Source organism: Lottia gigantea (genome assembly GCF_000327385.1).
Source record: "Lottia gigantea unplaced genomic scaffold LOTGIsca_5, whole genome shotgun sequence".
Taxonomy (NCBI): domain Eukaryota; kingdom Metazoa; phylum Mollusca; class Gastropoda; family Lottiidae; genus Lottia; species Lottia gigantea.
The window spans coordinates 1,766,193-1,778,221 of NW_008709715.1; positions in this window are offsets into that span (position 1 = coordinate 1,766,193).

Below are 12,029 nucleotides of genomic sequence, written 5' to 3' on the forward strand. Positions count from 1 at the left end.
GCTCAATTAATCACAGTAAATAGTTAGTAAAACTACGCTTATCTCTTTCTCTACTAGGGTTAGTTCATTAAAATCTTCACTAATGAAAGTTTATGTTAGCACAAGCAATTCGATGAACCACTGTAGCATGCAGGAGATCTAGTGTTAGAGGGGGTCAATTTTCATCCACCATGCATTTTCTTCTTTGGAATGAAAGGGTGGTAGAACACTGCAAAGAGCAATAAAACACAGTGTCATCAAGATTAGTCAAATTGATCATTAATTTAGAAAGTCACACTTTTGAAAGCCAAAATGAAATATCTGTTTAAGTTTTGAATAAGGATTAGAAAAAGCTGCTGGTTAGAAAAACAAATAGGATATGGGACAAAAAAAATAACGAAGAGACCTCACCACTCAATATACCAAAACAGTTCTCATTGGTCAAATAATATACTTATGAGATGGTAGAAAGCAAGGATTACTTACGATATCAAAGGTAAAATCAAAGAAGCAACATGAACATGCAATGAAAGACTACAGAATGAATCAAAGCTAACCTCAATCATTATGATGTGAAAATGGGTTGAACAAAGTCCATCAACCGGTGTGTCTAATATATATTGTATGATAATTGTGTACTGTGATATGTGATTAAGTAATTAGATATAATAATATGATAATATTATGATCAGGTTATAATAATATCTATCATTTAACACCTCATTACTTTTCTGTACATTCTATATACTTCACACAATATCAAAAACTATATTCCATGTTCATATATATAGTAAAATTGTTTGATGTTGTGTCAAACTCATAGGTTAGATTAAAGCAGATGACCCAACAGGTTTAAATATTTACGTGTAGAGGTCATGGCTGATATAAAATGTGGAAAATAAACAAACATGTGATAGAGTCATATAGTAGATGAAATAATGAATAGTTATTCTGAATAAATGATTTAAATGTATATTTATATATATATATATGTGTAGTGTTGAAAATAAATATCCACAAATAGTAATAATTTACCATTCCATATGTCTCTTTCATTTTAAAGGGCAAGAATATGAGGAAAAGCAAATTTAAAAAAACACTAAAATGCTAAATCATAAAATATGAAATGAATATTGGAAAGAGAGAACCAGCAGCTTTTTAAAGATTGAATCCAATCACAGATAATGATGAAAATGTTTATTCAATTGCTGGTCAAAATTCAACAGGGATGCAAGAATTTCAGAACATTTGTATGAAACTACTCACTTTTAGGCTTTGGAGGGGCAGGTTTTTGTAATCCATGGATAGGGATTTCACCGCCTAATTGCACTCGTTTATATGATTCTTTATCAGCTGGTTCGTCAAGTTTAATTTCCTCCTTCTGACCACCAACAGTACTGAAAATATACAAAATATACCATAAATATTTAATATATTAAATAGCAGAAGTAACTGATATGATATAATACAAGTAATACAATGAGCTAATATGAATTATATGCGATAATAAAAACATATTAAATATATTAGCAGCAAATATGAAACACATGTACAGTGATACTTGATGTTGAATTGTTAAATCTATATGGCACAAAACAATAAGGTCATAATAATATATTCAATATAAACAATATAAAAAATATCTTATGAATGCATAAGAAATATAAATTGTTAATCTGAAATGTATATGATGAATGCAATTATAAAATGTCTGTAGGTGTGCAGCATTTTTTACGGCTCAGTGTAAAGGGATACTACTCTATATTGCCTGTTTCAAACTTTACATAGTTGAACAATAGATCTACTATACAGTAACAAAATATTCAGTGTCATCTCTTTATGAGAAAAATTACATTCTTTCCTCATTGAGGTGTGAAAGAGGCTCTTTATAATGAATTTGTAAGTCATTATCAGTTTCGACTTCATGATGATAAATATTCATGAATTCCTTGACACTTTGTAACAAAACTATCCAAATCACAAAATACAATATATGCCAAGGCCAAATTTTTTTTCAATAGCTAGTAGGGCATGTATTCAGCCTTCAAAAGTACAAAATGATTTGTGTCACAAATTCAATACCTTAAAATCTTTTCTGTGAACTTTTGGGAAACTTGAAAAGTTCTAGCTGTTGTTAAATACTTAGAATCATAATAAATTCATTATTTGTGTATCTTCCAAAAATTACACATTTTAGTTCACAGAGAACTCTTAGTATAGTAATATTCTGATTACTGTCATATCTGGGCATAGAGCATAAAATATACAGGTTAACCAAGGATGAGTAATGCAAATGCTGGAAATTGAGACTGAATGCATTAAATATACATAGAAGCATTTACATCAAACATTTATTGATTGTATTCATAGTTGTATATAAAGTTGTTAATATTGTTGTGTTAACTCTTAACACATCAGATATATTGTGGTAACACACACTCATCAAGATCTACACACCAAGTGTTATAAGCTGATCAACAACATTTTAACAACATGTTAACAGACAAGTTTAACTACACTTATATCTTGTAACTTTTATTATATCAAAATATTTTACTAAGATCAAAGACAACTGCTCTTGTTATGTGAGCAATAAATGAAACTGATATAGATAAGTTTTCTTTCAACATTTTGTGTGAATATCTTTTTTTTTCCACATTTAGTTGTTGAGTACATTGTTATTTTTCTATTGTGAGATATTTCCTTTTTTCGCATTTTAGTCATTTAGTACATTGTTAGTTATTAACCTTTCCATATATTTTAAGCAAGGTTTTTGTTATAAAGCAAATGATCTGAGGTTTTAACAAAAGAATCAGTGATGCAGAAATCCGTAATGTTACATGACCATAGAGAGCTCACATCTTATTCTTATTGTTGTGTAGTAGATTCTTATTACCTTGTTAACCTTGTATGCAATGTGCAATATAAGTTTATATGTGGTCATGATTTGTTATCTTGATCAGTGTGTTTTAGATTGGGGACCTTTAATAAATGGAGGCCCTGAGTGCTACAAACTGTGCTTGTAAAAAGATCCCTCGACAGTTGGAAATTGCAAAAGGAGCAAGCCTATGCTAAGCTGCTGTCCTGGAAAAGTTTTCTCACTGCACACTCAATGGTGTTGCTGGTCATTATGAGCCCAATCAGGTGCAGAAAAGTAGGACTAAAATTTCCATTTCAATAAGTCATTCTTTATCATTTTATTCATTCCATCTACTCTAGCTGTAAATGGGTACTGATAATCCAGAAAAGATCAAAGACAAGAGTTTGGCCAAAAACCAAATAATATGGTTGTTTCTTTCCTTCCCTCAAGCAATCATTATAGCATTACTAATTCTCAAATATGAATAACCATTGTATTGTATTAAATATATGACTTGAGGAAGTTATCAGAAGATAAAATGCATTAAGTTGCTGGTATATTACAAGAGCTATAATATTATCAAACCAAACAGACTTGGGGATAATAAAACAAAAATTCCAAAGTGACCATTTGTATTTTATCAAAGAAGTAAAGGTCCAGTGTAGGCTGACCTCTGAACAGTGGAGTACATAGTTTATCTACATGCTATATGGTACAAACATATTTATGTCAATATTTTACTGGTCATCTACATACTTTAAATTGACCTTTATTTCTTTTACACATGTTTACAGTGGTCAAACTTTAATAAGTATCAAATGTGACACCTCAAAATACATGAAAAATGTTTCTAACAGAATTTCTCAACAAAAGTTAAAGGGACAGAAGCAGCATTTTTTGACCAATCGTACCTTAGTCTCAGAAACGGGAATTTTTTTTTAACTAAGCCAATCAATAAAAGTGTTCACAGCTCACCGTCGAAATTTGAGCTTTCAAATCAATGTATGTCCAGAATTATCTGCATTTGAATGTTAAAATGACAACTCATCAAGTTAAGATACTCTATGATATATAGAAAAGACATTATAAATAGTGAGTAAATTTCTAGTTCGAAGTATTTTAAAGGAATTATATGATTTACTTTCATTTCTAGTACTTCTGAAGAATATTTACATATATTCAACACTCAAATCAACCCCCGAAAATGGCTCACCTGGCCCTTTAACACCAGAAAAGTTACTTGTTGAACACTGTATCCTTCTAAATAAAATCTACACTGAACTACACTGTCAAAACTCTCTTTTTACTGATTGTCGCATTTTGGAAGATGAAACATGTAAGCAAAGATTCCTGCACAGTATAAGCAAACTTATTCTATTTGACAGATAAAATGAAAATTAGCAGTAAAAGTTACCAAATTTGCTATGCATTAACATTTAACATCAGCATTTCAAATAATGACCATTGTTGAAAATATCAAAAAAGGATGTAAAACTTACTAAAATGAGAAATATAACTCATTATCACTCAGCCAATAATGTTCCATGGTGAAAAATACTAATACGGTGTCTTAAACTGGTCAACTTAAACCGAATACTAGTACCTGCTGTTCTTACACTGTTTATAAATACAATTCTAATTGGTCATTAACTTGTCTTATCAACAATTAGAAGATACCATTGTCTCTGTACAACTTTTTTAGATGGATGTGTTAAAAACAGGACCAATGACTCAGCTCTATTTGCCAGGCAGTTCTGATGGATTTTCAGAATTATTTGCTGTGGTTTTTCAGGTTTAAGTACAGTATATGTATATGCAATAAATTTTGCAAATCTTTATTATTTCTGACTAAGAAACCTTTCAATAACAGATAGGTAAAAACTTGGCAACATATGACTTTTAAAATCAGTTAAAATCCTTCCATATCTCTCAAAGATGCTTGGGATCAGTTCTTCTTGCCTTTGATAATAAATGTTTTAGCAAAGGCAACTATCAAGTGTTCACAAAGACTTGATCAAAATCTAAAAACTTGGAGTTATGATTAAAGATACAAGATTTCATCAAAATAACAAATTAGTAAAATTAATCAAGTGTACAATCTTTCCCTTGATATATCTCAAGATATTGATCAGCAGAACAAATCTACACTAGAGTCAAATCTTTATTAATTTTCTCCTGTTAATCAATGTGTCGTGGATATAAAATCCTTTCTTCCTGTCCACACAGAATTTCTTAAGTCCTATTCCACTTTCTAATTAGATGCTTTTAGTTAATAACTATGTTGAATTAAGCCTGGAAGGCAGAGATCAGAAATATTGTTCAGTACATGTTCATTAAACAGTTTTCTTCAGATTACTATTCTCAATGGAATGGTCAATATTTTCTTTTCTAAAGGCTGGTCAGAGAGGTGAAGATTAAGAAAATACAGAGAATGAGGGGAAAGAATAAAATATTAACGAAGGTATTGATTTCATGATGAAGAAATGATTAGAAGTATTTATTTCTACCCTCACAGCTGACTATCTTCACAGTAAACAATGACAACAATTAACATCATGGCTTCAACTGAACTGAAGACAAGCTTAAAGCACCTTTTTGACTAAATCTAGATCAGATAGCTTGGTGTGCCAACTAAATTAGACTTTCAAACCACCTCCTTTGACAAAATTTGAATTCTAAATATTCTAACTAATTAAATGACAGATGGGAAGTTAGGAAAAGGAACAGAGTTAACATTCTACTACTTAAAAAATCTATTTTGAGATTTTATATACAGTTTAAATTTGAGCTACTTTTATTCAGAACAATATGTGCTCTGTAAGTCTTTTTTCAAGCCATTACAGCACATCAGACACTTGAGGCCCGTACATTACTGAAACGCAATGTTACTACCTTAAATTACCAATGTGGTTCTTCTGTCAAAATACATAAATTCCGTCAATGTTCAATTCTAGAGAGACATAAAGAAATTTTGTCAGGTTGACCTAATTATCAGATAAATAGAGAAGAAATTTGACTGGAGATTCATTTGGCAATATATTACCGTAATTACCTAATAAAGACATAGAAATCAATAATATAATCTCTAATCACCAATAGACTTAGAGAGTTTTTCATGTTTATCAACAATTTCATGTTACCATTTCTCATTACCTTGTAACACAGTTCCTCCATTATACCTGAATAACAACTTTATATAATATGGTGGTAACAATAATATGGTGCTTGTAATTTGGTATTAAAAGTGAAGAAGTTCATAGAAAATGCTATATAAAGCACTGACCAAGATCACCAATTTCATTAATAAAGAGATTTGCTAGATAAAAAATAAAGTGAAGCTATTACTCAGTTTTGAAAATAAAATAAACTGGTATGTCTGATATGAGACAAGAAACAAATATCAAAAGTTAGATAGTAAACTTAGACAGGACACAACTTCAATGACAAACAATAATAAATGTCACTCATATTTATATCTGACTTTTAATAAAATATCACATTTCAATGAATATTCCACCTCTAATAACTTAAAGAAATTCAAACGTTGTCATTATTGAATGGAATCCACTGACTGCAGCCAGTTGCTTGTCATTTACTTTTTTTATTAAAAATTGAATTTGAAAGTCAACCTGTATGATTCCCTCATGTAGACTCAATAACAAGTAAGTATTATATTACATTTTATTTAAATAACACACCCATTGTTTGTATCTGCATATATATTACACTTGTTTTTAACTTTTGAAGAATTTCCCCTTCAAACAGAAATCATAGAATTCTCTTTCATATTGTACAGTTCCAGCAACTTCAAATCTGTAGTACTGGAGTCGTAGAGTGATTAATGCAGTCATACATCTCTGAGATGAAAATTAGGATAAATATGCTTTATGCTCTGATATTAGATTCTTACATCCTACTTTCTTGTCCAGATATGGCAAATGATGGATACTTTGAAATTTGGCGTTCAATTAGTCAGCTATACCATGTGCTTACTTTGTGCCATCTTACTTTCTAACATGTTTTTGTTAAATCATTGTGAGTGAAAATATTTCATTTTAAACTTATTCTCAAAGTTCCAAAAATATGTTGATCAACTTACATAGGATATACATACAGAGATAAAACTAGCTAGTAACTTAGGTAATTTTTCAGAATTTTAACTAACAACATAACAAATTTGAAAGTTCTACATATCATGAATATTGTTTTACCTGGAGAAATGCCAATAACAAGTGAATAAGGAGCAGGAATTTAACATAATTACCTGTTTTATGTGTATGTATCTGGTACTTACAAAATATCTGGTAAAATTGTCAAAATTTTCTTGGATAATTTCCAAAACATTTATGATACCTTCCTATGAGATTTAATACAATTAGTGATAGTGTATAAAATTGATTCAGAGTTGATAATAAAACCATTCTTTGAATAAGTAATAGTGCTTCTTAATTCAAGTTCTTTAACATTTAAAGATATTCCAGATTTTCAAAAGCATTTAAAATTTTCAAATGAATGTACATGCAAAGCCAGCAATAGCAAGATATAGCTAAAGGTGGGAATAGACAATGCACGGTGCTGTGTGAGGTGCGGGATGATCGATGCAGTAGAACAAGTGAACACACATGGGTACAGGTCCGGACACCGTACCTTGTCTACTCCAAACCCTTATACTCCTGAAACAACTTTTGTAACTCAGGATGTGTTTTCAGAATCAATTTTGGTGAGTTCACAGATATATATGTTGGTATATCATTTCAAGAATTTCATAAATGCAGTTTATTCTGCTAAATCTAATTTTAGTTTAGCGTTTTTCTAGTGACTCTGCTTCCCAAAGAAATATTGGTCACATTTTGATTATCTTATTTTGACCCCAACTTGAACTAAGATCATGTTCAAAGAAATGTGTAAGAATTATAATGCACTGTGTAACATGTTATATTAACAGTAGGCGTGGTTTAAAATAAACTTGGTGTCACTTTTAACACAACAACTTTACACCAACACTTTACAATACACACAATAATACTTTAAACGTTTAGTTTAAATCATACAATTACATGGACTATGAATACATTTTTGGGGAAATAAAATGATAATTCAAATAGATCAACTTAGAAATAATCCAATGTCGTGCAGTATACATTAAGGTAAAATTTTACTAGAACAGCAAACTTTAATCACTCTTTATTGATTTTGAATTAATCGAGAATATTCAATGAGCAAGGCATATGGCAAATAGCTCCTTATATTAATACAGAAGTAAAATGACTATAATGATGGTCATTTGAATAATTGTACAGAATTAGAAAGAAAATGAGAAGATTTGAAAAGGCAATTACTTGTCAAATGTTGATTGGTCTAATGGCAGCTTATAAGCGTTATTTTGGAAAATCAGGTTAGAGAGGGCCATGATGACAAGATCTTAACTTTGAGTATTATCTGGGATCTCAATGCAATCTGCCAATCAATCATGTAATGACCTTTAAATCAGTAATGATAGTTACCAATCCCTTTCTTTGTATCAATACCTTACACAATCAGCCTCCACTCGATCAATAGAATTAATGGAGAGAAAATTACTAGCAGACGACAAACTAGCCAGTAATGAAACAAGTGGTTCTGGTTGTACTTCATTAATTCAGACAAAACTTCCAACTATCAGACATTTGTTATTTTAACGATGCTACTTAAAATGACTGTAGCTCAATTTATGAATAAAATAAACATTTCATGTAAAATACTCTAAGAGGATCCGCCTGCAGGAATTTCAATTAAAAATAACACAACTTTGTTCTATTTTCATCCCAAAAATTAAGTTAGCATTGATTTCTGTTACAGTTTAAATACTAAGTCAGTTTTTCCACTATGAAATTCTTCCTGTTTAATATGTTATTTCAACACAGGAAAACCATGTGATATTTCTATCAATTTAATATGTTAATACCAGAGAAATCTGTAGGAATTGAAAAGCCAAACACAAGGGTTTAAATTATAAAACTTAAAAAAGAAATTTAAAGGGAGGAAAACAATGGTGAAAAACAATGGTTTAAAGTGCTTTAGGAATGTGTCATGTCCATGATAATTCTGTTCTAAGTTACCCCTGGTTCACATGCCATGGATCTCAAAGGTCTGTTGTTTTCAAATCTTTGAAAGTGTTTAGATAAACATCATCAATTGGTAAATACATTGACAACACCTTTAATAAGTGACAATCTTTAGAATTGAAACCATCTACAATCACGTTACTTATACTCTTTTATGTTACTAATGTTCTTTTGATTAGGTTTTTTCAATACATATCATTTTAACTGGTTCAGAAAAACTAGGTCTGCATTGCTTTGACTTGAAAAGAAAATTTCACTATAATTCCAGTCATAATCTAATTCTCTACCTGAAGTTAATATTACTCTACTCTTGTACATTTACTCAAAATTTAAATCATCTAGAAATAGCAACAAATTTATTTTTCTGCATGATACTTTTTATTAACATAGATAAAACGATAAATATTTTTAACTTTAAAGTCTTATCTACAGTTTAATTTATTGACTTTCGCTAAACTGACATACAGGTAGTATAGTTAATTGGTAATTTTGTCAAGATAGTGACTAAAGCCAAAGTAAACAGTATTGACTTAATTGATGGTCAAATTTATTATTTTACCTATTTTGTTCTATCTAACAATGTCAATAGTGATGGAGTTGATGTATTTTTTTTCTAGTACTATAATCAATCAAGTTCTATATATTATCAAGGTATAGTGTAAATGCTCAATATTTACACTAGTTCATTGTTATTTACATCTACATCATGTTGATATCATATCATAATGTCTCACTAGGGAATGACCATAACTTGCAAGATACTCATAATTTCAAATTAAATTGTCATTTTCGATGCTTTGATGCATGAACAATAATACACATATATCTGATGCATTAAAGAAGTTGTGAAGAACTAAAAATGATAAGGATTTTTCTTTCTATGCGTTCCATGGTTGAAAATGGACGGATATAGTTCCAATATATCATTACTGAAATAGGAAAAATAGCGAAGTTGTCGATATGCATAGGATTTTTCAATAAATAAAAGGATCAATAAAAAAATATTGTAGAACTAGAGAATCTAATCAACATCTTTAAATGGATTGATTGAATAAATTGGTTAACTATCAAATCTATCATCAAGCTTGACCATTCACTCTCAGATTAAATGTCCATCTTAGTTCTATCAATACTAACCTCTTGGTACTATATAGTGCTTCTACTAGCTGTAACATTTTACTATGAAAATATCCTATAGTAACAACACATGCCTTTAAATCATATCACATAATCACTTAACATAGAATGATAATCCAGCACTGTCATCATAAATGACTAACTGTTAATCTCATAATCCCTAATCTGTTCATCTTACACTACAGCTATCCTTAACTGTCAGTGGTCTAGGAACTAGGTCACAAACTGTCTTCAACATTTACTAGCCTTCAATACACCAACACACTGTGAGGGCAGATAACTCTATTCATGAATATTCCCGTCTGCTACTCAATGTCAACTTTGAAGTGATTTACATGATAAAGACCACACAATAGTTAGTTTGTAACGGTTTAAGCTTACAGTAGTTTGAAGTGAAAGATTAAGATGTTTACAAGAGAGAAATAGGGGATATCTTCTCACCTTCAAACAATAGTATTTAGTCAGGATTATCAAACACAAAGGATGTTTTCTACTAGAATGTAAGTGATGTCCGACATATTACACAATTTCAAGTAAACAACATGTTTTAACCTCAGTCTTCATTATTTCAGAATCACCAAATCATTTAACTGGTGATCAAAAGAAACCTTTTGGCTTGGTACATTCCACTCACAGAAATCATCATTAAAAAGTCTTCTAACAGCTGGTTTGAATTTATTTAGGGTTAAAACAATAGACTTTTATATCCCAGAAGTCATCTGAATTTCAACATGTGTCTGGTGATTCAAATTTTATTCTTCAATTTATTTATTCAAATAATAAACAATTTGAATTGAGCTGTTTTAAATGTGTTTAACATTCACTTTAAATTCAATGCTCTATCTATACAATCAACGATTTTCAAGGAGAAAAAATATAAATAAATCTATGAAATAATACAGTGGTGTAACCTATTTTCGTGGATATAAGGATTCAACACCAAATTTCGTCAAGGTTAAAAGAACGAAAATTTGTTTTTATGTCTTAGATGTTTCCTCAGATATTCTACAAAATAACTAAAATTGGTTTATTTCGATTTTCTTTATGAATCCTTCACTTTGACCCATATTTCATAAGCAACCAACTCGGCAACGGCGGCAGAATGCGTAACCTATTTTCGTGTACAATGTTTGAACTATAAATAAGTCTAGAAAAACTCGTTGTATGGATACGGGGTGGTACAATTAACTTCTCTTAGGGTTTATCTTTAATATCAATTCATTATAACTAGTGACAATTCCTTCAAAGAACCACGATTTAAAAAAAAATAGTGACTGACAAAATAAGATACGTAGCGTGATTTATTGCTAAAAGTCACTGAAACAACATAAGAATATGGTCCACTTTGTGTTCCATAGAAATTTTCTGCTGACACGGAATCTGCTAGTTGATCATGTGACTTCATTTGTTGAAATATATTCTAGCAGATGACACTTGGAATTCCGATTACCGCTTGGGATTATAAGGAAATTCCGCCAATAAAAAATGGTGACGTTTGGTAATAACTGAAATCCGCCATGTTGTATTTGTCAAAGTATACATTAATACATTTTACCTTGCTTGAAACTACTGGATTCATTCTACTAGCTGACATTGTAGAGAAAACCCATGTTTATCAAAACAAACTAATGCGGAGGTCGCGCAAGGTCGCTCATGTAAATTATTAATCCTTTCCGGAAATCCACGAATAATAGGTTTCCATGAAATTAGGTTACTCGACTGTATAGATACCAAAATAATGTATTTCATCTGTTGATCAGGCCCTTTCATGCTTGTGCCACCATCCTTTATGTTTTAAATACAGTAAAAATATCTTTATAACAACTGTCTTTCCGGGGTTTCCAAATCTCCTTGAGGTTACAAAATCTGATGACACAAAGTCCCATAACTATCCAGGGTAATTCAAGAATTACAACTCCAAACATCTGCTAAAGACACAAGTGATTTTT